We start from the raw sequence: 26,724 nt of genomic DNA on the forward strand, positions 1-26,724 counted from the left end.
TCCAGGCGCCTATACAGGAGGTCGGACTAGAGCAGGAGGTCAGACTAGATGATCATAATGGTCCCTTCTGACTTTAGTATCTATGAATCTATACCCCACATCCTAGAGTACCTCCTACACCTAAACAACAAGGCCTGGCAGCGTTATCCATCAAGGTACACTTCACTGCCCATTGCGGCCTTCCACCCAGGAGTATCTGGATGTTCTGTATTTGCCAACCCCATGATGGGACATTTTCTCAAGGGCCTGGAATGCCTCCATCCCCAGATTAGATGGCCAGTCCCTGCCTGGGTCATGAACTTGACCCTCTCCAATCTAATGAGGGCCCCCATTTGAACTGCTAGCAACTTGCTCCCGCCACTCTCTCTTGTACAACGTAGCTTTTCTGGTCGCCATTACCTCAGCACGCAGCGTGTCTGAGTTGAAGGACCTCACCTCTGACCCACCTTACATGGTCTTCCACAAGGATAAGGTGCAACTTAGGCCTCACTCAGCCTTTCTTCCTAAGGTTGTGTCCCATTTATACACAAGTCAAGACCTATACCTGCCTGTTTTCTTCCCTAAGCCTTATGCCAGTAACCGCAAGCAGAGGCTGCACTCCCTGGATGTTCGGCGGGTGCTAGCCTTCTACATTGTATGCACTAAGTCGTTCAGAAAGTCTTACCAGCTATTTGTAGCGGTGGGTGACCGGATGAAAGGACTCCCAGTATCGTCACAAAGAATATCTTCCTGCATCACATCCTGCATCTGTACGTGCTACGAGCTGGCCAAAATCCCAGCTCCGGCACTTACAGCACACTCCACAAGGGCACAGGCCTCATCGGCAGCATTCCTGGCCCAAGTCCCAGTCCAAGAAATCTGCAGGGCAGCGACTTGGTGCTCGGTGCGTATGTTCACCTCTCATTACACCATCATCCAGCATGCTGGAGATGATGCAGCTTTCGGCAGAGCAGCACTCCTATCAGCATTTCCTTAACTCCAACCCCACCGTCTAGGTAAGGCTCGGGAGTCACCTAAGTGAAATCGATATGAGCAATCACTCGAAGAAGAAAAAACGGTTACTCACCTTCTCGTAACTGTTCTTTGAGATGTGTTGCTCATATCCATTTCAAACCCACCCGCCTTCCCCTCTGTTGGAGTAACTGGCAAGAAGGAGCTGAGGAGGCGTCAGGTCATATGTAGAGCACTACGGAGGCGCCACTCCAGGGGGCTCCACAGCTGACCTGACAGGTGCTGCTAGGGGGAAAAACTTTCCAACGACTGTGCACACGGCGCACACACACCTAATTGGAATGGACATGAGCAACACATCTCGAAGAACAACAGTTACGAGAAGGTGAGTAACAGTTCTTTCCGTTTACAAGGTTCTGAGAGAGGAAGGAAAAGGAGCTAAGAGCTGCTGTTCTCTCTTGAAGTGGATTAACTATAACATTTATCAATCAGTTCATAAATTGCCACGCTTAAGAGTATTGTGCATCTGATACTCTTGGCAAGAAGAGTATTTCACTCACATGCAGGCGAACTCTTTGACATTTATAAAAACAGTGCATAATCCTGGCTTGATTGTCCATAGAATTCCTGTCCTCTCCTGAGGCAGACCTGCCATTACACATAAGTCACCTTTGTGTAACTCCACTACAGTTCAGTGAAATTATACCAGGGATGTACTAGTTATTATCACTGCCACATCCTTTACTCACATGAATGGTCCTTATGGGACAGACTGTGTTATCCTCACTCAGGTTACTCTCTGACTTATTGCCATTGAAGCCAACAGGACTACTTGTGGAGTAAAGTACTACTCAGTGTGAGGAAAGGTATCACAATCTGGCCCTATGGGAGTAGTCTCATTGACATCAATGAGACTTCTCTTACTCGGTGTCTATACAGTGCCTGGAATAATGGGGCCCTAATCTCAGATGGAGCCTCACACTACTGTAATGTTACTAATGGCTGTTCCTAATTAACTCCATGTGTGGACACTGATTCTGGATTAACTTTCATGTGAATTAAGGTATTTTTGAATAAAGCACTCTGATTCCATAGAACAAGCGTCCACACATGGAATTAATCTGGAATAGTTAATCTGCTTTAAATCAAACCCTACTTTATTTCAGATTAACATTCATCTCTTAATATTCATATGGGCGTACTGTTTATTAGGAGCCAATCCTGCAGGGTGCTTAGTGCCCTCAACTCCCAAAGACGATAACAAAACTGAGAACATTGTGAAACTTTCAGAATCAGGCCCAAAGTTCTTATTTCATAACCCTTCATTTACTTGAATTTCTCCTTTCATTGTGTGTGCACTTTTACATTAGTTAATGGCATGGTGGTGGCTGGGAAATGACAGCTTTGCGGCAGACAGCTGTGTGCGTGCATGTGCCTTTGTGGTAGTGAGAACAGCAAAGTTATATGAATCCCTTTGCGTGTGTCTGCGTTACAACGCTTTAAAGTGCTAACATGTTTATGGAATGCTGTGAGCAAAGCAAAATTGTGGCTACTAATCACTTGTGTAAATTCCAGATGTGACAATCCTTCTGCTGGCAAACAGCCGTTTATCGCCATGCAGCCCTCACATTGAATTAGCTGCTGCTACTAAAAGCTTGCTTAAAATCTCCTGCCTGCTGCTGGGGTGGCTACGTAATGGTCCGTCTTCCTTCCCTCAGGGAGGGAACATAAAGTATCTCCCCATATAAAACATGTTTTCTGAGTTCTTGGGCAAACCATGCAGGGCCCTCCAGAGTATTCTTTCTTCAGAAATTGGATCTCATTCCTGAAAGATAAGACCGGATTAGGGCTAAGGGAAAATGAGTGGCTTAAATGGATGTGAGTTACAACAAAGCTCAGCAAAATGTTTGCCCTTCCCCTCTTTTATTTTTGTAAGGGGGAGGAGGAAAGAGGCCTGGAGGTTGTGAAATGGACAGAAGAGGAGGAGCAATATTTATGCTGCCTTATTGCAGAAAGCATATGAATTCTGTAATGGCAGGATAGCCCTCACTGCTGCCACATGGCTGCACACTTGGGAAACCCTCCCCCCACCTCTCTTGCCACCCCTCTTGAACAGACAGGCACTAGTTATTAGGGATTAAGTGGAACAGATATATGTAAAATGCTTACAGCCTTTTCCAGATGCAATCCCACTTTCCAATCAGCTCAGAGGAAACAGGGTAACTAGATGGAATCGCGGACAGAGAGCAAGATGGAAATTAGCCTGTTCCTACACCAAAAGATCCCAGGCCCACCCCTTCAACTCTCCCGGCCTCCTTTCCTTTCCCCTACTCCAGTGCTTCATGTCATTTCAAAGCTTTTTTTGGTGGAGGCAGCTGATGTCAGCTAGCTGGTGCCAAACAGTCAGGCCTTTGCAGCTGAAATTACTTGTGATACTTTAGCAGGGCCATTAATCAACCGTGTCCCTTTAAAAAGCAACATCTCTTGGACTTGCTACAATGTGCTCCAGGAGTCTGTCATCAAGGGTGCTGACTGGGAACCATGGGTTTATATGATGATCCCAAGGGCCATAGTTTTAAAGATATTAAGGTGCCTAAAGATAGAGAGAGGCTCCCATTAGGAGTTAGGTAGCTAGGCACTTTAAAAAATCTCACTAGGCACCTGTCTGCATGTTTAGGTGCTTAAATACCTTTAAAAATCTGGTGCCTATGGATTAGGAGCTAGCCTGACACCACAATTCATTTCACTTAGACTGCTGAGTAGAGAGACGATAACTATTTCCAGGCACTCCAGACCTGGGGCAGATTTGAAGCAGTGGTTAAGAGGTTCCTTGTAGCATTCATTACCAGCCTTTCCCTCAAGCTCTCACCCTGCCTGTTTAACTTTTGTGGACAGTTTGTATTGCTATTTATCAGCAGGTGACACTCACTCAGGGGTGAAAATAACATAAAAGTCTTACCGGTAAGGGGGCCTGGCTCTGGGCCCCCGGAAGGGGGTGGAGCCTCAGGTGGAAGGGGCGGGGCTGGGTGGGGGTCAGCCACCCCCAGCCAGCCCTTCCGTGCTGCATGGCCTGCACCACCCAGGACTGCAGCAGCAATTTAAAGAGCCTTGGGCTCCCGGCTGCTGCTGTGGTAGTGGCAGTGGTGGCCAGGAGCCCCAGGCCCTTTTAAATCGCCAGGTCCCAGTGCAGCTGCCTCTTTTGCTTCCCCCCCGTCAGCGGCCCTCGGGGGCGCAAAAGGGGCAACAATGTTAAAGTGCTGCCGCAGCAGCGCTTTAACGTCAGCTGTGTACAGGCCCGTACCAGCGGCCACTCCATACTGGTGTGCCGTACTGGCCCACTTTCACCCCTGCGCTCACTGCAAGGTTTTATTTTAAAACCATGAAAAGTCCAACTCCTTTTAGAAAGGCACCAAAGGCAGCATTCCCCTGTGGAAGAAATTTTCCAAGTGACAGTTCAGTTCCGGAATAAACAAGCAGCAAGAGGCTCACAAGAGGGCAGCCATCACAGCTGTAACTAAGCAGAACAGAGCTAACCCTAGACTGGGGAGAAGGCTGACTTTTCAAGGCAAACTAACTCGCAGTGCCTGTTTCTCTCTCCAAATTGATGTCTTCGGTTGCTCCTGATGTGTGGCACCAATTTGCACATCATGGGTATAGTCTTCCAAGATTTACATGGGCTTCCTCTATTAACTCCTTCACTTCTGCCATATGCTGTTATTGAAGTAGGAGCTTCACTTTAAAGGTCCATTCTCGAGCTGCTGGGAAATTTTCCCACAGCACGTTTTCCTGTCAGACAGTGCTGATTCAGCAAAAGCGAAATGTGTCAATTTTGGTGAAATTTAATTTCAAAAGAAAAACTGAAAGTATTTAGAGAAGGTCAAAATGTTCAGCCTTTTTGGAACAGAACATTTCAATTTTCTGTTTCAAAATGGCTTTTTGTTTCAACTTTCTTGTGTTATATAACACAAGGTAAAGTCAAAACCAGAAGGTAACATTTCAGTTTTATCAGAACAAAACATTTCTCTTGACTCTTTTTACTATTATTTATTTAAATGTGCAGGGAATTTGAACTTTTTGTTTTGGTTCCAGTTTGGAATGGAAAAAATGCAAAATTACAGATTTTCCCATGAAATGAAAAATCCAGTTCCCATCTAGCTGTAGTCCATTCAGATAGATGTAAAATGCTGAAGTATCCAGGCAGTTCTTGGAGGTTCGTCTTGAGAACGGTACCTGGCACATTGTGTTTAGCAGAAAGAAATGAACGAATAGCCTCAGCCAACAAAATAATGATTCAGCTTTGGCTATTTCACAATAAACTAGAAGTCCTAGATTAGTCATGCCTGGGTTCACAAACCATCTCTTCAACTTGTGTATGGTTCCCATACAAGTGGTGTTTAGCTAATTGATAGCATCCATGTCATCTTTTATTGCCCAAAAGGCTAAGGGCTGAGTTTTGTCTAATCCTGCATTCAGTATTGCCAACTCCAAGTATTCAAAAATCACAGTTTAGTTCCCAAACATTTCTGTAACTGGCTTAAAAAGCATGAGATTCTTAAAAAATAATCAGCTGGGGTCTTTTTATTTGCCTTCTGGCCCTTGAGCCTTCAGGGTTCATGTTCTCCATCTTTTCTCCACCTTATGAGGGCTAGAAAGTAACTTTTTAAGAATAGAAACTGAGATTCTCATGTAATAATATGACTCCTGGAGGTGGGGCTTTAAGAAAAATACAAAGTAGTGTGACACTAGCAATAAAACCATGTGAGTTGGCCACACTCCACTTGTCTGTGGTGGGAAGGAAAGCGGGTGCAGAGAACCTCTTCCTTCCATACCTGCACAGGCCCTAGCCAACATGCTGCCACCATCACTCCCTCCCACGCATTGCAGCACTCTCCTGCCCTAAAGGAGTGTGATTTACAATCTGAGAGTATAAGCTCTTTGGGGCAGAGACCATCTCTTTGTGTTTGGACAGTGCTTAGAACAGGAGGATCCTAATCCTGAGTGGGGTTTCTGGACACCCACATAGGCACAATGATGGTGTGGCCAGGGCTCGGTGTGTCCAGCAGCAGGCAAGAGGGAGAGGTGAGCGTGCAAGTTGCACTTTTACAAGCCTCCTGCTAAGTGTGTTCCTCCAGTCTCTCCACACAAACACATGCTGGGTTTCTACCCTGCAGGCTCTGCACCCTGGAGTGTTAGTTCTTCATGGTTCTGATTAAAGATCTTGGCTTTTCCCTTCCGTCCCCTCATTCTGGGGTCACTCATTTACCTGTCTTTCCACTTCCTTTTACCCAGTCAGTGACAAATGAAATCCTCAAAACATTCAAAACCTTAGAAGTACAAAAGTGAATATACCAGGCGGAGACAAGGCCAGGATGGCTTTGAAAGGATCAACATGAGTGATGCACATTAAATATGTGCCCTGTCAGTTGCGGCTGTGCATTTTTTCCATCTGCCAGACACACAAGATTGCGAAGTAAATAAACTAATAAAATATAAGAAACGAGCTGGAGCATAAACCAAAGCAAAACTCTATTCTAGCGCAGTTCATTTAAAAAAAACCAAAACACACAACAGCTGGCAGTCCTTTAGGTCAGACTATATAACCTGACCCGATGAATATTAAAAATAGGTCTGTCTGTCATATTGCTAAATGGATTTTAATGTAAACTGTATTACCTAGATTGTCCATGCCAAGTGGTGATTTTGTGAAGATTAGGCGAATCAAATATATTTTATGGTCCTCAGCATGGTATTGGAGCACCTGATGACTGACTTCCCCCTCCGTCCCCACTTCCTTTTAGTTTCTGAAATGAAAAACTGTTCAACGCTACCAAAGCAAAGCCCTTGGAAAAAGGAGCACCCAGCATGCGCATAATACCTTGTTCTCCATTCCCCCACACCCTTTGTGCAGTCATTTACACCAGTGCAACATGCATGTAAAATGCCACCCAGTCAGAATGGTTTGGCATCAGTGGTGACTTGAGTGCATGTTTAAATGCTGAGTCAGGGATTAAATTCTCACAGCCTCCACTGGTGAATAGCGCCAGCCTTGTATCTGAGTCTAGGTCACTGTTTCACCTTAGTGCTCAGTTCCCACACACAATCAGGTGGTAGCCTGTATCTTAGGTTGGGGTATGCTGTAGCTTCCTTACTATCATTGTTATTTGGTGTCACGGATAGGCTCCTGTATCATTAAAGATGCTCTATATTTATTCTCCTTCCTTTACCTGTACAGTCCTCTGGGATGGGTTTAACTTTTTATTTTAGGGGAAACCTCATTGCTAGGGTAACATGAACATATGCTTTAAGGTTATGGTAAACCCTTGGCTGGCAGGGAGATGCAGTAGACGACCTTCAGCCAACAGCCATAGGTCTCTTCTGTCTCTGTTAGGACTGAGGTGCAAAGCTACTATGGTGACGAATACAGTATAAGAACTTGGATATTCTTTCAAAGATAAATAATTGGTAAAATGCTTATTAAATTAGTTATTAGAACAAGGATTATTGAGACATGAGGGTAATCTATTTTTAAATGACTAAAAGTTGATTTACAGTAGCCTGACCTCAAGCATGCATAAAATGAAATACTGATACTCTTGGAACACATTTTCTATATATCTTTTACCTGTCCATGCTGTTATCGCACCATGGGGCTGACCCCCTCCTTCATTCCACCAGCAATGCAAATATCGATTGCATGCTTGTTTGTTTCTCCTACAAACATCTTGGCACTTTCACCCTCCTTAAAACCCCTCTCTGCTGCTCTGCCTGCAGAATATTGCCTTCTGTAAAGAGATATGTAGGCAAAGAATTGTTCTCGTTGCTACTGATGGGATGTGAATGGTGCACATGGCTGGTTCTGCTAAAATAGCCTATTTTTGTTACCTCATCAATCAGCTGTTTGTTTTTTAGACTGTAAACTCTTTTGAGGCAGGGACTGTTTACCACGTGTTAGTACAGCGCCTGGCACAATGGGATAATCTCATCTGGTTGAGGTCTCTGGGTGCTGCTGCTAGCAGTGCTAAATAATAATTTTTTCATACAATACTAAAGAGGGAACTAACAATTTTTGGTTATCCATTTATTAATCAATTAGTGAAGTGTTTGTCAGAGTTACCTGCTTTTAAGCCAAATCCTGAGAGGTCCTGAGCCCCTGTGAACACTTCAGGGTTAGTTACTGCTGGGAAGGTGGAACCTGAACAAGGAGTTACCCAAATAGTCTGAAAATTGTCCCTGTTCACAAAGTCAAATTATTCCAAATAGCATGCCGAAAAGCATTCCATATTCCTGCTCTTTGGGAAGATAGGCACATACTAACCTGGCCTTAAACGGTAGAGGGAGATTTCCAAATCCCAAGGAGCCTTTCCGACAATCAGTGGCTGGATTTAGATTCTGTCGTTAACCTTCAGTATGTGACTCAGCTGTTTTGCAGTCTCTCACGCACACATCATTAAGCAGTGAAGGGAGAAGAGGAAGAAGAAGTTCAGTTCTCTTTCTCTCTGCCGGTTCCTGTTGTGATGCTGCCCTCCCACCCCGGCCCAGCTACTTTGCTTCATGGTGGAATTATTTCTATTGCAAGTTTATGGAAGAGCGCCTGTTATTCAGGGACTATGAAGACAGTTCACAAAAGAACAACAAAGGCCATCAGGGAGCTGCCAGAATTGATCTCTGGGGAAAGATGAAAAGGGCTAAAAATTTACATCTTTGTTAAGTGATGACTAAGTGGGTGACACTGAGGGGAGCACTTAGATACTAAGAATGGGGCCAGATGCTCCAGTCCCCTAGAGGCAGAGTGGAGTAGTGACTATAAGGCTGCCACATTGCATATCCTTGCGCCTCATCCGAAGCTGATGTGTGGGTGGGTAATTTTTGGGGGGGGGTAATAAAGCAGCTGGCTGGTGAGGAGCTTGGGAGGCTGGTAGCTGCATGGAGGGTGTTTTGTACTTTACTGGCAAGGTCAGCGTTCCAGAGAGTTTGGGCTTGAGTTTCCTGCAGATCCTCACCCCTCCACCTCCCCGGAGGTTAATTATCCTACTTGAGATCTCGGTCCTGCTCAGTGCTGGCACTCTGACCTCAATCCAGCAAACAATTAAGCATGTGCTTAACTTTAAGCAAGTGAGTAGTCCCAGTGACTGCAGTGGCTATATTTCATTCTCACATCTATGAGTGCTTCACTAGGTCAGAGCCAGAGTGCTCAGCACCTTGCATGATCAAGCCCTAATAGAGGCAATAATATGTCACAGAATCAGCTAAGCGATCATCACTTCAATGGTCTAAGTTACTCTTCCCATTCTACCACTGTTTTCATGTGAGGGGGTAATGTGGCTCATGAAAAGGAATTTAGCATGAGACCAAGGGTGGGGGAGGTTAATTAGCAGTAATTGGATGAATGAAAAGGGGGGAAATGTTGGCTAAATATCAGGCAAAACTTATGTTTTATTATGATAATATTTGCATGTCAAAATGTTTGCCGACTGAGTATGATTTGCGGAAGAAATCCATAAATAATTCTCAATACAATTCCTATTTAGGAAAAAGGGACATTTTTTAGATAAATTAATCGTGAATTATTGGCTCAACTCTACAAAACATGCCCTGGAGAATACCACACTCCTTCATTTGCCACTTAGGGCAGAGACGGACTGAAATCTCCAGAGGTGAAAGGCTAGTACATTCATTAACTTACAGTGCCATCTAGCCCCCTTTCTAAGACATAAGACATTTATGAGTGGTTGCTTTTTTTTTTTGTTCCCATAATTTAAAAGCTGACTCATTTTGTCTTTAGTCCACAGCTCAGATCACTTGTGTGTGGACCTAGGTATATTGCAGAATATATATGTGTGTGTTCAAATATATTTTTATAGCTGTATGTAGGTTCAGTTTGTCACTGCTTAAATGACAGAAGGGAGCCATCACATCTGGGTAAATCATATACATTTTACAAAAAGAAAACGAGGTCTTGTGGCACCGTAGAGATTAACAAATTTATTTGAGCATAAGCTTTCGTGAGCTACAGCTCACTTCATTTTGTGGATTCAGACTAACACGGCTGCTACTCTGAAACCTGTCATTATACATTTTACAGTTATTAAAGGTGGGGCGGGCAGCAATGTCATACTTATGGTCGCCTGACACTTCCCATTATAAGAGCCTGTTTGCAGTTGCTTGTAACTTTACTGGACTTTAACTGTTTGGGCTGAAATTTTCCATGCTGAGTGGTTGCCTCAGGCTGACTTTTGTGTTTTAAGAGTTTCCTCAAGAATGGTCCAGCCATTTCTGAGAATGATACTGCAGGGGAAAAAAAAACGTTGTTTTACCCATGCCAAAATGTTTTTTACAACCATTTCTTTGAGGAGCTCTAGCAGCAACATGCTTTGGAGCCGGGACTTGAAATTTGGCAGGGGGATAGCCCTGGGGTCAGGGATGTGCCTTTTGCAGTTCCTGCAAAAATTCACCCAAGTTATAAGCCTTTGACAAATCTCAGTTTGCAAATGCGCAATAGAGACTTGTTAGAATTTGGCAGCTAAATCATACGATTCAGTGTTCACTGAATATGCTCAGCCAAGAGCTTCAAGGGCTGAACAGGACTTTCCTTGTGATTGCTGCTCCCAGCTGCTGTAGAATGTGCTGGGGTTCAGCAGGGAGCCTGTCTCTCCTGTGCTCTTAGTGGTTCCTGTGCTGATATCCTGGTAGCATGGAGCAGGAATAGCCTGAATTCAGAGGAGACAAGAATTCAACCGTGTGTGTGTGTGTGTGTGTGTGTGTGTGTGAAGGAGTAAATTTGGGACAAGGAGCCTGTGGGGGATGACCGTGAATGAGACTGGGAGGTGGCCTGCGGGGTTGGAAACTTGGGACTCGACGCTGGGAGGAGACTGGGACAGAGAGATCAGATGAGGACTGGTTGGGCAAAGAGACTGGAGGAAGGAGATGGTGATGAAGATACTGAGGAGAGAGACAGGGACTGGGAGATGGGCTGCAGGCAAGACTGTGATGAGGACAGGGAGCCGAGAGGAGGAGATTAGGACTGGCTGGGAAAGGACTGGCTGGGGGCCGGGATGAGGAGCCTGGAGTGGGTGGAGACAGGACTGGGACAATGACAGCTTGGAGGGAACAGAAGCAGAAGGGTTCTGACTTGGAGGTGGAGGATTGGGACAGAAGGGTCTCCAGAGCCTCGAACAGAACCCAAGATTCCTGAATCTTACTGGCTGCTGGTGGGTGCTAAGCACCCACTAATTTTTTTCTGTGGGTGCTCCAGCCCTGGAGCACCCACAGAGTCAGTACCTATGATTCTGTGTATCTAATATAGTGGGATATTTTTGTATGATAATTTGGTTGTCAAGCAGGAGTATGTCTTTTGGGGACTCCAAAGGATGCAAATACAGTAACGTTGGCAGAGCTGACAACAGATAAAATAATCTGAGGGAAAGACACTTCACATGCTACTTTTGCATGGTTTACAATGTGTTTTTACACATTGTCCTGTAAATCTCTTTCTCTGCCACGTTGCCTTCTGACAGGATAGCAATAGTATCCAAAACCTGGCATGTGCTCATTGCCTGGACTGAGGTAGACTGCAATTACATCCCAAGGGAGCTGATCAGTGTTGGTTTTGTGAACGCACTACACTAAATGCTGTGGAGTCTTACATGTGCAGCAGTGAATTTTGAGACATCCAGGTGCAGTGAAGCTGCATTCTACTTCATGTGTGCTTGGAGGAATAACAAGCAGCAGTCTGAGAAATGTGTTCAGTCTGTTGGATAGTGCACATCTGGCCTCAGTAATCTGAATCAAAATATATAGCTTCAATAATTCAACTGTGTGTTCTTTTACATTAACAATTATAACTCCTTGGCATTGAAATGCTTCCTTTTAAATGTAGTGCTTTAAAGTCCAGTACTCCATGCAGGTCCAAACTTCCTCAGAGTTTTATGGTGTTTGGATTGGGGCTTTTGGTTCAGGCCCCTGTGAAGCAGTGTGTTCACTCTTCCTCCTTTCTGTCTCATAGCAGCAAGAAGCACATTCTCCAGCAAAGCAATCATTTTAATCCAAGCTAGTGAAACCTGTTCTCCGGATGAACAACTGACGTGTCATTTGTTCTGTGGCTCTTCACATGAATGTATTGTTTGTCGGGGCCGCATGATCTCATTTCCAGTTTTCCATCCCTTTTCCAGCAATCCAGAATGGCAGCTTCTGAGTTATGAACGTGTATGAGTCCAGTTCCATCTTTTTCCTTTGCTTCCTGTAATACTCCTCCTACAGTCACACTTGCATTAGACCTTTGCCTCATAAGCTGTTCTCAATTATTTATTGCATAGGTGTGGATGGCGCTTTAAATAAATACCTTTTTAATAGACCATTCATTCTTTATCACAGTACAGTGAGCTTACAGTGTTAAGGATGGAACATGTTTGCCAATGGAGGCGGGAGATACTTAAAAGTGTGTCACCAAAACCGACAAAGGAGTGTTCAGAGTTTATAGCAGGGCTAAAGATTATACAGTTCGACTCAGACTGAGGTGCCTCTATTCACTTGCTACTATGCAAGGTGTGTTTGCTTGGTTATATTAAGAATTTAAAATGGTTGGATGGTCAAAATGCTGGAGGGTGGATATGGGTGTATTTGCCAGAGTCACACTTGTCACTGCTTCTAGTTTGGAGGAAGTGGGCAGGAAGGAAAAAAGGAATGGGGAGGGGAAGTTGAGGAATAAACTGAAAAAAGCTATAGCAAATTGGAGCACACCATCAACTGGTCTGGTTTTGTGGGTAATGCAGTGGACTGAGACTCAGGACAGATGGGTTCAATCCTGCTTCTACCACAGACTTCCTATGTGGCCATGGGCATGCCATTTAATTTCTGTGACTAATTCTTCATTCCCATAAATGGGTATAAAAAATATACCGTATCTCTCCTCCTTTGTTTGTCTTGTCTATTTAGATTGTAAATTCTTTAAGGACTGTCTGGTTCTATGTGTTTGTACCCTACCTGAGCACAACATGGTCACAGTCTCAGGTGGAGCCTCTAGGACAGTGTTTCTCAATGGGGGCAGGATATGTTGGGGGTTAGAATAGATGACTCTTGTGGTCCCTTCTAATTCCATGATTCTATGTCAGAGTTTCTAGGGCTGGTCACAGCAAGACTTCTACTCACTCATGGGGTTGCAACTCCTAACAAAGAAGTGGCCAGCCAATTTTAGCGAATGGTGTTGCAACCTCATGCATGTGGCCACAATGCCCATTAGACCCAGAGATTTTAAGGCCATCATAATTATCTGATCTGACTTCCTGCACATTGCAGGCCACAGAACCTCACCCATGTACTCCTATAGTAGACCCATAACCTCTGGCTGAATTACTGAAGTCCTCACGTCTTGATTTAAAGACTTCAAGTTACTCTAGTTCAAACCAACAAGTGACCTGTGCTCCAGGCTGCACTAGTACTCTTCTATGCTGAAATTGAGAAATACTGCCCTGAAAACTTTGGATATTAAGGTATATGCATTTAAAAGGTTTCCTAGCCTAAGCACTGTTAGACAGCAGGATCAAAGGACTGATTTATTTAAAATATAATCCTCTTTATTGGAATCAATGTATTAATGGCCCCAGTTCCATCTAGATTACATTGGGAAGTCCCATTTTGTAAGGGGGGCCCTCCAAGTTAAAAAAAAAATTATGGCAGGGGCATCATTAAAACAAGGCTGAGAACCCCTATTCTGGGATCTACCATAATAATAATTAATTTTGGGAGTGGGGGTATTCTGTCCTTATCCCTCCTTCTCTACCCATTACATGTATTGATTGTGACAGATGTGGCAATTTCCTGCCACATCCTTGGGGGACCTTACTGAATTAAGTTTAAGTGTCTTTGAGGTCCATTTTATAAAATGAATGGTTTACATATTGCTGTGGGTTGGGATTGTATGTAACCTCAGATATGAGGACTCTATTGAACAGTGTGCCAGACAAGAATGGACTTTTGGGACAATAAGTGTGAAGTGGTTTTCTGGGGAATATCTAAAGGGAGGTGAATATTATGCAAACCCCCAGCCTTTTGAAGCTACACCCTGAAGAGTGGGCCTCTGTTTGCTGGACACTTGTTACATGAGGCCAAGATGAAAGGCCCAAGCTGTATAAAGAAAAGGCAGACCTATTCGTGGTGGTTCTGGTTTTGAATCTGAGACAGTTGTGAACTTCTAACTATTGGGAAAACCTAGATGGTGTTTTTGAAGGACTGACACCTACTGGAGCCTGAGGTTGGAGTTAGGGGTGATTTCTGGTAAGCTTTTTAGCACGTGTGTAGGTTCTTTTATTGTTTTTAATGTTTTGTCTGTTGTGCTTTCACCTTAAGAACAAATGTGCTTGCTTATAAAGAGCTGTGTGGTAACTTATAGCTGCTGTCAATTACACTGTTCAGAACCTCTGGAGAGAAAGCAAAGTGCAGACACTGCCCCTTTGAGGCAAGACTAGTCTCTGCCAAAGAGAAGTGATGGCTGAGGAGCTGGGAACCAGAAGGGGTGCCCTCGAGGGACCACAGAAGGGGCATATAGGTGCAGTTGCCCTGAACTATGACACTGTCACCAGAAAACATCCAAGATCAGTCTTTCCAAATTGGCTGAGCCCAACTTCTACCACTGCATGCCTAACTTATGCCCCAGGTACCCCATATTTGTATGCAATTGTGTAATTTGCACAAGTACAAAACCAATTGTGCATATTAGATGTTTATGTGTAAGTTATGCATGTGCAGATTTACATGTACATTTGTTGTGTACAGAGCCTTGAAAATCTGGTTTGTCCTAAATACAGTTACTCCCACTGGGTTGCCTTTCCCAAGCTGCTGCAGGAGACTGCTGGCCCTTGTTTGGAGCTTCTCCAGTTTCAGCTTGTTATATGTCTTCCAGATTTTGTAACTCTAGTAGTTTGGACTGCTAAATAACAGCTGACAACCCAACAGCCCAGCAAGTGGCACACAGGAGGCACAACTTGGGGAAAGGACTTGGGTGTGCTGTCAGCTCTGGGTATAATCCCTGCAAACAGCATTCTGCACTTGGCAGGTTAAGATATTAAGATATGACAAAAGGTTCACATCTTTGCTGCTGTCGTGTATCTTCTGTCTGGATAAGGAGCACAGGAACAAATATATGGTTGAACTTCTTCAATGCTAGCTTGTATCTCTGATTGCTTGGTACATTTGTGGTTCCTTCTGTAGTTGTTTTACAGTGTATGAAGATAGATGGGTGAACTAGAGTGCCTCGTGTTAAAGTAGGAGATTGATATAATAGGCATCACAGAAACCTGGAGTGAGGACAATCAATGGGACACAATCATTCTGGGGTACAAAATATATTGGAAGGCCAGAACAGGTTGTGCGGGGTAGGGTGGGGTGGGGGGTGGAGTGGCACTATATGTGAAAGAAAATGTAGAATCAAATGAAATAAAAATCTTAAATGAATCCACATGTTCCATAGAATCTCTATGGATAGTAATTCCATGCTCTAATAAGAATATAACAGTAGGGTTCTATTATTGACCACCTGACCAGGACAGTGATAGTGATGATGAAATGCTAAGGGAGATTAGAGAGGCTATCAAAATAAAAAACTCAATAACAGTGGGGGATTTCAATTATCCCCGTACTGACTGGGTACATGTCCCCTCAGGACGAAATGCAGAGACAAAATTTCTCGATACTTTAAATGACTGCTTCTTGGAGCAGCTGGTACAGGAACCCACAAGGGGAGAGGTAACTCTTGATCTAGTCCTGAGTGGAGCGCAGGATATGGTCCAAGAGGTAACTATAACAGGACCGCTTGGAAATAGTGACCATAATATAATAACATTTAACATTCCTGTGGTGGGAAGAACACCTCAACAGCCCAACACTGTGGCATTTTATTTCAGAAAGGGGAACTATGCAAAAATGAGGAGGTTACTTAAACAGAAATTAAAAGGTACAGTGACTAGAGTGAAATCCCTGCAAGCTGCATGGACACTTTTCAAAGACACCATAATAAAGGCTCAACTTAAATGTATGTCCCAAATTAAAAAACACAGTAAAAGAACTAAAAAAGAGCCACCATGGCTTAACAACCATGTAAAAGAAGCAGTGAGAGATAAAAAGGCATCTTTTAAAAAGTGGAAGCCGGATCCTAGTGAGGTAGATAGAAAGGATCATAAACAATGCCAAATTAAATGTAAAAATGTAATAAGAAAAGCCAAAAAGGAGTTTGAAGAACAGCTAGCCAAAAACTCAGAAGGTAATAACAAAATGTTTTTTAAGTACATCAGAAGCAGGAAGCCTGCTAAACAACCAGTGGGGCCCTTGGACGACTGAGATACAAAAGGAGCACTTAAAGACGACAAAGTCATTGCGGAGAAACTAAATGAATTCTTTGCTTCAGTCTTCAAGGCTGAGGATGTTAGGGAGATTCCCAAACCTGAGCCGTCTTTTGTAGGTGACAGATCTGAGGAATTGTCACAGATTGAAGTGATACTAGAGGAGGTTTTGGAATTAATTGAGAAACTTAACAGTAACAAGTCACTGAGACCAGATGGCATTCACCCAAGAGTTTTGAAAGAACTCAAATGTGAAATTGCGGAACTACTAACTATGGTTTGTAACCTGTCCTTTAAATCAGCTACTGTACCCACTGACTGGAAGATAGCTAATGTAATGCCAATATTTAAGAAGGGCTCTAGAGGTGATCCTGGCAATTACAGACTGGTAAGTCTAACGTCGGTAGCGGGCAAATTAGTTGAAACAATAGTAAAGAATAAAATTGTCAGACACATAGAAGAACATAAATTGTTGCGCAAAAGTCAACACGATTTCTGTAAAGGGAGATCATGTCTTACTAATCTATTAGAGTTCTTTGAGGGGGGGGTCAACAAACATGTGAACAAGGGGGATCCAGTGGACATAGTGTACTTAGATTTCCAGAAAGCCTTTGACAAGTCCCTCATGAAAGGCTCTTATGTAAATTAAGTTGTCATAGGATAAGAGGGAAGATCCTTTCATGGATTGAGAACTGGTTAAAATACAGGGAACAAAGGGTAGGAATAAATGGTAAATTTTCAGAATGGAGAGGGGTAACTAGTAGTGTTCCCCAAGGGTCAGTCCTAAAACCAATCCTATTCAACCTATTCATAAATGATCAGGAGAAAGGGGTAAAAAGTGAGGTGGCAAAGTTTGCAGATGATACTAAACCGCTCAAGATAGTTAAGACCAAAGCAGACTGTGAAGAACTTCAAAAAGATCTCACAAAGCTAAGTGATTGGGCAACAAAATGGCAAATGAAATTTAATGTGGATAAATGTAAATTAATGCACATTGGAAAAAATAACCCCAACTATACATACAAAATGATGGGGGCTAATTTAGCTACAGCTAATCAGGAGAAAGATCTTGGAGTCATCATGGCTAGTTCTCTGAAGACGTCCATGCAGTGTGCAGCGGCAGTCAAAAAAGCAAACAGGATGTTAAGAATCATTAAAAAAGGGATAGAGAATAAGATGGAGAATATCTTATTGCCCTTATATAAATCCATGGTACGCCCACATCTTGAATACTGTGTACAGATGTGGTCCCCTCATCTCAAAAAAGATATACTGGCATCAGAAAAGGGCAACTAAAATGATTAGGGATTTGGAACGGGTCCCATATAAGGAGAGATTAAAGAGGCTAGGACTTTTCAACTTGGAAAAGAGGAGACTAAGGGGGGAAATGATAGAGGTATATAAAATCATGAGTGGTGTGGAGAAAGTGAATAAGGAAAAGTTATTTTCTTGTTCCCATAATATAAGAACTAGGGGCCACCAAATGAAATTAATGGGCAGCAGGTTTAAAACAAAAGGAAGTTCTTCACACAGCGCACAATCAACCCGTGGAACTCCTTGCCTGAGGAGGTTGTGAAGGCTAGGACTGTAACAGGGTTTAAAAGAGAACAGGATAAATTCATAGCAGTTAAGTCCATTAATGGCTATGAGCCAGGATGGGTAAGGAATGGTGTCCCTAGCCTCTATTTGTCAGAGAGTGGAGATGGATGGCAGGAGAGAGATCACTAGATCATTACCTGTTAGGTTCACTCCCTCTGGGGCACCTGACATTGGTCACTGTCGGTAGACAGGATACTGGGCTGGATGGACCTTTGTTCTTATAGTCAATGGGAATAGGTGCTTAGATTATGACAGCAGCATAGATTTCTTAATATGGATTTCTGGGAATGGCATATACTGAATTTTCTGTAGGCCAGCATTGCAAAGTATGTACCACCTATGGAAATATTATTCCTATGTTTGTACCCTAGAGCAACGCACTGGAAAAGTGTGTGCGTCCCATTCTCCTCCAGTGGCTGGTCCAGCCTACTACTGTTACCAGCAAATGGAGTTACTCCTCCAGCTCAAGTGACAGAGGCCTGTGTTGCAGTGTTGACAATCCCAGGTTCAATCTGTGCTGATGACCATTATAGGGAGGTTGTTATGCTAGCAATCATGGCTAATAGGTACCATTCAATTTAATTAAGAAGCAAAGCATGCTAGAATTAATGTCTTTTTTGCAATTTTACTGCGAACATAAATTGAGCACAGCTTCTTCCTGTCTCTAATGTACAGCTTCAGCTATTTTAGCAAGTCTCCCTCATAGCTCTTTTAAATTGTTTTTAATGAATGTATTGTATTGCTCCTGAAGGATGCTAGATTGACCAGGCCTGGAGATATGAAGTTGCAAACTGCACCGAGAATGAGATTCTGCACGCGGCCACCCCAATGTACCTCATCTCTGTCCTGAAAGGATCACCTTGATGGCTGAGTGGATAATGCAGCCTTCATCTTCATTCAGTGCTTGCCTTCTCTGCTGAGCCTGTAAAATATGTTCCTGCTATAATGATATTCAACACTTTGATCGAAAGCCTATTCATGTAATTGGAAAGACTCCCATTGACTTTAATGGGCTTTGGATCTGGTCCGTATAGTGCTTTCATCCATTACAAACTATAAGACCCATCTTTTTATCCTTGTGCACTTCGAAACTGTTGACTTCAGGGAGGGCTATTGGGGTACACAGAGAATATAAGTATACATAAAATACCACTGTAATACAGCCACCTCTGGGATGGGAGGTTGTCATCCAACATGTATAGTGCACAATGATGCACAGAAGGGGGAAAAAGTTTAAAGAAAATTAGTATTTGTCATATTTGTAAATTGTTACTAATGTCACCCTGTAGATTCTATGATTCCATGGCCACAAAATTTGCTGCAGAATCCACCTCTAGCTGAAGTTTGCGCTACAGAATCGAAGCTTCCCCGCAATACAAGTAATATTTGTATCTCTTATGGTTGTGCAGAAAACCTTAAAAACATTGTTGTCTTCCTGTATCTGCAGACATCTGGAGACAGTAGCTTGCAGAGTTGTTAATTGTCCCATTTGTATAAATGGGATGTTAGCTCTAAAATTAAAATATGACGGGTCTGGTTCTTTTATACTAATGTCACATCAATATCGCTCTGGCAGTATAAAGGGGCCTTAAAGGCATTTGGCCCCATTACACTGTTTGAATGGCGTAGATGTGACCTTAGTGTAAATGAGAAACAGGCCCAACAATTCAGTGTCAGCACTATCACATTGCTGCTAATTTTGCTAGACACATCCTGCTAAAGTGCTTACCTTGCAATTTTTCCAGACCTCCTCCCATGCCTTTTTGGTTGCAGAAAACCCAACTGTCTCCTCCCCAGCTGCCAAACTTCCTGCTTTCCCTCCCCGGCTTCCAAGGGCTGTAGAAGTTGATGGAAAGACTCCCATTGATTTCAGTAGCTTTGGACCGGTCCCTAATTTTGAAGCCCATTAAAGTCCATGGCAAAACTTCCATTGGAAGAGATTTTTCACCCTACAAGAGCAGTATTTGAGATAGATAAAATCACGTGGTGGAATTATGCCAGAGCTGAACCCTGGTAGTTTGAGTAGCCCCTTTCATGATAGGAGGGTAAAACTAAAGGAAAACATATCCCGGTAATTCTGGTGACAAATTCCAATCCTGCCACAGCTGGAGCAGTGTTACTTTTTAATATGAGAACAGGAACGATGAAAGCAGCTAGTTATATCTGTTGTTTTTTTTTTTTTATCAACATTCTCAATTTACATGGTCACTTTTTGCAGAGGAGCTGATCTCTCTTCTCTAGTCTCAGCGTTGATTCTGGCTCTATCTACCCTCAATTGGTGAGCCTTTACTAATCCTTCAAATGCTGTAGCCCAGTAGTTGCTACCTATCTTCATGGTCCCCAAATCATAAAATCGTAGGGCTGGAAGGGACCTTGAGAGGTCATCTAGTTCAGTCCCCTGCACTCGTGGCAGGACTGATTATTATGATTCTAGATCATCCCTGACAGGTGTTTATCTAACCTGCTCTTAAAAATCTCCAATGATGGAGATTCCACAACCTCCCTAGGCAATTTATTCCAGTGCTTAACCACCCTGACAGTTAGGAAGTTTTTCCTCATGTCCAACCTAAATTGCCCTTGCTGCAATTTAAGCCCATTGCTTCTTTTCCTGTCCTCAGAGGTTAAGAAGAACAATTTTTCTCCCTCCTCCTTGTATCAACCTTTTATGTATTTGAAAACTATTATCCTGTGCCTTCTCAGTCTTCTCTTCTCTAGACTAAACAAACCCAATTTTTTTCAATCTTCCCTCATTGGTCATGTTTTCTAGATCTTTAATAATTTTTGTTGCACTTCTCTGGACTTTCTCCAGTTTGTCCACGTCCTTCCTGAAGTGTGGTGACCAGAACTGAACACAGTACTCCAGTTGAGGCCTAATCAGCGTTGAGTAGGGTGGAAGAATTACTTCTCGTGTCTTGCTTACAACACTCCTTCTAATACGTCCCACAGCAATGTTTGCTTTTTTGAAACAGTGTTACACTGTTGACTCATATTTAGCTTGTTATCCACTATGACCCCCAGATCCCTTTCCGCAGTACTCCTTCCTAGGCCATCATTTCCTATCTGGGCTTCTTTCCTGTGTCTCTATACCCAACGGATAGATTATTTTTAGTGCCCCCTTCCAAAATTAGCCACTCTGGCTCAAGTCCCGCACTCATCCGCTGCTTTTCTCCCAGCCCCTAAAAGTCATGGTTATCACCTTCTGTCTGCTCCTCTCTGAGTTATGTTCCAGGCCTGACCTCCTCTCTTCGCTATTATCTGTAACTTTCCTCCAATCCCGGAGAAATCCTTACCCCTCTCAATTTGCTAATCAGTATAGTCCCCAGCCTTTGCTACAGCCCTACCTCCCCACATGCTGCTTTCCTCCTGGTTCTTCAAAACACTGGTTTGGGCTGAAAGTTAAACTTCACTTCATCAATTGGCTGTGATCAGCATTAGAACAACGGGATGATAATCACGAGTGTTGATGAATTCTTGCATTGCAGGCATGGAGCAAGCCAACCTTCAGGAAGATATAAGCATGCTCATGAGTTAAGCTGTCCAAGTGGGAGGATGTCTGATGCAGCCACAGAGTTGCTGCATGAATGTCTGGGTGATTTTAACTGTGGGAACTATTTTTTTAAAGGCTTGGAGGAGTTAGGGAGACACTGTTAGAAAATGTTGTTTTTTTTTTTTTTTAAATTATGTTCATTTTTGGGCATGGGGATTGGCCTTTTAAATAATTATAATAAAACTGTGCTTTTATAGCACCTTGCATCTGAACACTTCAAAACTCTTTTCAAATATTAACAAATAAAGGCCTCCCAGAGTCCTGGACATGGTAGATAAGCATTATCTCCGCATCACAGATGGGGAAATTGAGGCCCAGAGAGATCAAGTAACTTGTCCAAGGTCAAATAGGACATGTGAAGCAGAGCCAGATCTTCTGACTCAATCTTGTATTTTAGCCACAAACTCAATCTAACTCCCTTATCCCTCTTGAAAGCAGAAAGATTTAGAAGTGTAACATTTGCATTTGTTCTCTGAGACCCACTTGGAATTGTTCATCTCTTTCTCCTTTATATCATTTTTACCATCATGCAATAAGGATGTGAGTAAATCTTTTTTGATGTTTCTTTCTCAGTGGCAGGTGTTTAAAGAAGCAAAAATTGGTGCGCCTGCAAAGCAAGATTAGAAGCACAGAATTATCTCTTTCCTCCTCACATGCCTCAGAACCAGGCATAACTGAGTTGCAGCCTAGCTCTCTAAACCACAGAAAGCGATGGATAGCAACAGGCTGCTTAACCCTTTGCTCTGAAGGGTGGGGAAGACAATGGAAGGGATCTCTCTCTGTACAAGTATGAGCATGAACCTTAGGAAGAAAGATGCAGTTCTAGTTGTAGGAAATATCAAACTAAAATAAAGCGAAGCAGCAAAGACAACACACTAGTACAACCCTAGAATCTTTGACTGTAGCTGCACTGAACTTTCCCCGGCCTGGCACCTCCTGCTAATACAACTCCGTTGGTGGTAGCAATAGCAGGAGAGCTAGTGTAGAATTGCAGTGTTGCCAACTCTGCTGATTTTATTTTGAGTCTTGTGAGATTTGGTATTTTTCATAAAGCCCCCACTACAGGAGTCATGAGTTTGCATTAGAATCTTAGCTTTCATTTAAAAAAAACAATAACAGTAAATGTTCTAGCCCTCGTGGGAGGTTGAAAACATGAAGCAAGTGCGCCCTGAAGGCTCAGAAATTGGAAGACAAGAAGAATCCAAAATGTACTATTATTATTTGGTTTTAAATCTTGTGATCTTTAAGCCAATCTCATGCTTTTTTGGGGCAAGACTCGTGATTTTTGACTGGTTGAAACTGGCACTCCTGAGAATGGCTGGTGGCGGGTTTATTTCTATAGCACCTAATGCAGCAGGCCTAGCTGACACAGTAGTTGAAATGCTGGCAGCTGGATTACATTAGCCCTCCCACGGTGCAGCAATGGGAATTTTTAAGAAAAAGTTCAGGGCAGAGGAGGATTTTGGGTAGTGTTGGACTAACTTGTGCCTCTTCATTGTTTTGTTGTTAGAAGAGGTTGTCGTTTTATTCTCCTGTTTTTAATGACTGGCAATATCACAGCCCAGCATATTTTGAAAGGGATAGTGAACTCTTCGCTTCAGTATTCTGGCGGTCACCCCCACCTTTTGAACTGACTGGAACTTGGTGACTTATTCTTCCTTGTGTGTCATCAGAACAGAATCCAGCTCACTGTCTCTTAGTTGTGTTGACTCTGCAGGGCGAACAGGGGAAAAGAGGAGTGAAAACTTATTTTGGCCACAAATACGAGCAGATATGACTCTGAATACACTTAGGGCTTGTTTACGTGACAGATGCTACAGTGGCGCAGGATTGGTGCTGCAGTGGTGCTACTGTAGGGCCATAGTGTAGACCGTTGCGACAGTGATGGAAGGTTTTTTTCCCCATCACTGTCGTTAATCTGTCCCCTCAAGAGGCAGTAGCAAAGTTGACTGAAGAATTCTTTCATCAACCTGAGAGTGTCTATCCCAGGGCTTAGGTCATCTTAACTACGTCTCTCAGGGGTGTGAATTTTTCATGCCCCTAAGCAACATAGTTAGGTTGACGTAAGGTTTAAGTGTAAACCAGGCCTCAGAGAGCAGATTTGATGACTAAGAAGATGCTGTGTTTGCATGTCACTTCTCAGTGTAGAGCTGCACTTTAATTATTTCCCCTATGATTGATCAGGACATGCAAAAGATTGAAAGCTGGACCTACTTATGCCTCAAAGTGAAAGAAATTTGTGATGAGTGCCCCTTTCACAGTTTTTGGGCGTCTTCCAGAACTCAGTTGATTTCTCTTTCTAAAGTCTGACAGGACTGATACAGTCTTTAAAGTATTATTTTTAGAAGAAAACCCAAGAGTGAGCCCAAAGATTACTATGTTTGAGGTCTTGATCCAATGTCCACTGAAGTCAGTGGAGGTCTTTGCATTGATTTCATTGAGCGTTAGAGCAGGCCTTCAAAGAGGAATTTTTTCTGGCCTCTCCTTGAAATACTACTGTTGGGAATCTCATCTTCCAGTTTAATTGGTTTGATTGCTACTTCTTTGGAGCAAAGAACTTGTCTTCGTATGTGTTTGTACAGCACCCAGAACAAGTACTTCTGGGGGAATTCGGTACCACTGTGTGCATACAGAATTCATGTCCCTCTCAGATTTCTTTGCTTCCCCACAGAAAAATGACTTTCTGATGGGGAAGCTGCAAGAGTGGTCACGTGCCCCTCCCCAGAAGTGCAGGCATGTCGTTTTGAGCGCCCAGAGCAGCCGGTGGAGAGGTAAATCACTGCCGGGTTTTGGGGGGGGGGGGGAGGGTGGGTTTGCCGATGCCCCGGCCAGTGGCTCCTACCTGGCACTGGGTTCAGCTGCTTGTCCTGGCTGAGCTGGGGGAGGATGGGACTTCCTCTTCCCCTGCAAGGAGTGGCTAGGGCCAAGTCAGACCCACCCCCAGAAACCTCCCCTGGCTTCAGGAAGCTCCATTCACCTCCCTCTCTGTTTCCTGCCCCCATTGCTTTTCAGCTGTGGGGGGTGCTGCTCCCCCGTCTGCCCAACCCACATGCACCTGGAACCCCCCCTGGATCTGGACCCCCACCCCTGCACCCAAACCGTCCCCTGCACTTGAACCACCCCACCCCTGCACCTGGACCACACCATGAGCCCCCGCACCTCCCTGGTGAGCCCCGTCTTCCTACACCCAGACTCCCCTGCTGAACCCAAACCACCTTCACTTGGATCTCCCTGCAGAGTCCCATTCCCCTGCACCTATACCCCCCCATGAACCCCTGTACATCTGGATCCCTGCCTGCATCCAGACCCCCTACAGAGTGGTCCGCATCCAGCTTGCCCCATTCAGAATCTTCTCACCCCACATCTGGGACCCTTACACTAAGCCCCACCACACTTGGATCCTGCTGGGCAGAGCCTGCCTGCCTGCCCCACACCTGGATAAGGGGCCAGAGGTGGCCATGTGTGCAACACTCTCTCCGTCTTGTTCACTATCACAGTGTACCTGGCACAGCTGGGCAGGGCCCCGTGGTGTTTCTGAGTCAGGCCAGGCCCTTGTGATGTGTCAGGGTCAGGTGCAGCCTCACCGATGAGCCTGTATCCCAGGGGAGGGAGGGCTGCAGGGTGATCTCCCACCTCCATACAGCCAGTGGCCTGTGCTCCCCCCTGCCATACTGGAGCCTCCACATTTATTTAGTGACAAAATTTGCAGAATTTTAAAATATTGTGTGCAGATTTTAAAAATTTTTTGGTGTGGAATTTTTAACTTTTTAGCGCAGAAATCCCTCAAGAATAAACAAGGGACCATGATACCAACTGGGGTTTCTGGGTGCCATCAGAGTACAAATAGAAAACAGAATTAAAATATATGTACCAGGAATTACCTGCACCTTCTCGATGAGGCAATATATTCCATATCAGGGGTGGCTAACCTGTGGCTCCGGAGCCACATGCGGCTCTTCAGAAGTTAATATGCGGCTCCTTGTACAGGCCCTGCCTCCGGGGCTGGAGCTACAGGCACCAACTTTTCAGTGTGCCGGGGGGTGCTCACTGCTCAACCCCTGGCTCTGCCACAGGCCCTGCCCCCACTCCACCCCTTCCCTCCCCTGAACCTGCCGTGCCCTTGCTCCTCCTGCTCCCTCTCCTCTTCTCCCCCCCCCCCCCCGAGCCTCCTGCACACCACAAAACAGCTGATTGGGAGGTGTGGGGAGGGAGGAGGAGGCGCTGATCGGCGGGGCTGCCGGTGGGTGGGAGGCTCTGGGAGCAGGCGGGGCGGGTGCTGGTGGGGGCTGCTGATGTGTTACTCTGGCTCTTTGGAAATGTACACTAGTAAATTCTGGCTCCTTCTCAGGCTCAGGTTGGCCACCCCGTTCTATATTCCGCATAGGAAGGCGGAAATAACAGGATTCACTAGTGACAGAGCAATAATCCCAGTGATTACTATTTGGCATATGATACTCAAACATTCTAAGGCTAGGCGAGCAGTATCTCCACTGTGGTCTCTGACTCACAATTTAAATATGCCAGAAGAACACAAGAGGGTTGGGTTTGTTCTTTATGCAGTGAGGAAAAACAAGGTTTTAATTAATCACGGAATACATGGGCATAGTTTGTGGCTGTTCTATTGTTCTGCTTTTCTTTGAGGGACTAGGAATCACCAGTGTGCAGGAAACTAAATTGCATTTAAACCGTTCTTAAAAAGTCCAGGCCTGACTCTGACCTTAGCTAACAAAGGTTTAATAAAGGTGTAATTCTGTTGATTTCAGTGACATTACTTCTGACTTACACCCATAAAAGTGAGATCAGAATCAGGCACCCTACAGTTTGTTCATGGCATAGCACATCTACATCTTTAATTTACTAGCTTGACTGGGATATACAATGCCAAGAGCTAATGGTCCAGATTCACTGGTATGCTCTGGCCACTCTGCATCACTTTGACACGAAGCCCATTTTAACTGGCCAGTTAAACCAGATTTACAGCTGCTGTGTGTCATCATAGCAGTGCAAAGCAGATGGAATGCGTTGGCAAATCTGGCAGCATAAATGCAAATCCTTGTCTACACTAGAAAGTTGTACTTCTGCTTTACCTGTACTGGTAGAATTGCAGTACAACCCCCCTGCAATTATACCAGTATAAAAGTGCTGGCAGCAGTATAGCTTATTATTGTAGGGGGAGGAGAATAACTATACTGGTATAAGGTACCTTTATACCAATATAGCAGCTTCCGCACGTATAACTGTGGCTATGTCTACCTTTAAAATGCTACAGTGATGCTGTTAAAGTGCTTCGGTGTAGAC

General features: G+C 44.1%; 1 long non-coding RNA gene across 1 annotated transcript in view; it reads left to right on the forward strand.

Annotated features, from left to right (window-relative positions):
* Positions 1-1,217: 1,217 nt before the first annotated feature.
* LOC141981518 (uncharacterized) overlaps positions 1,218-26,724 on the forward strand; it is a 63,810-nt gene continuing 38,303 nt past the window's right edge. Inside the window, exon 1 of the long non-coding RNA XR_012637809.1 lies at positions 1,218-1,336. This is a non-coding gene — a long non-coding RNA (uncharacterized LOC141981518). The remainder of the gene's footprint in view (positions 1,337-26,724) is intronic.

Source organism: Natator depressus, chromosome 2 (genome assembly GCF_965152275.1).
Source record: "Natator depressus isolate rNatDep1 chromosome 2, rNatDep2.hap1, whole genome shotgun sequence".
In the NCBI taxonomy this organism is placed as follows: domain Eukaryota; kingdom Metazoa; phylum Chordata; order Testudines; family Cheloniidae; genus Natator; species Natator depressus.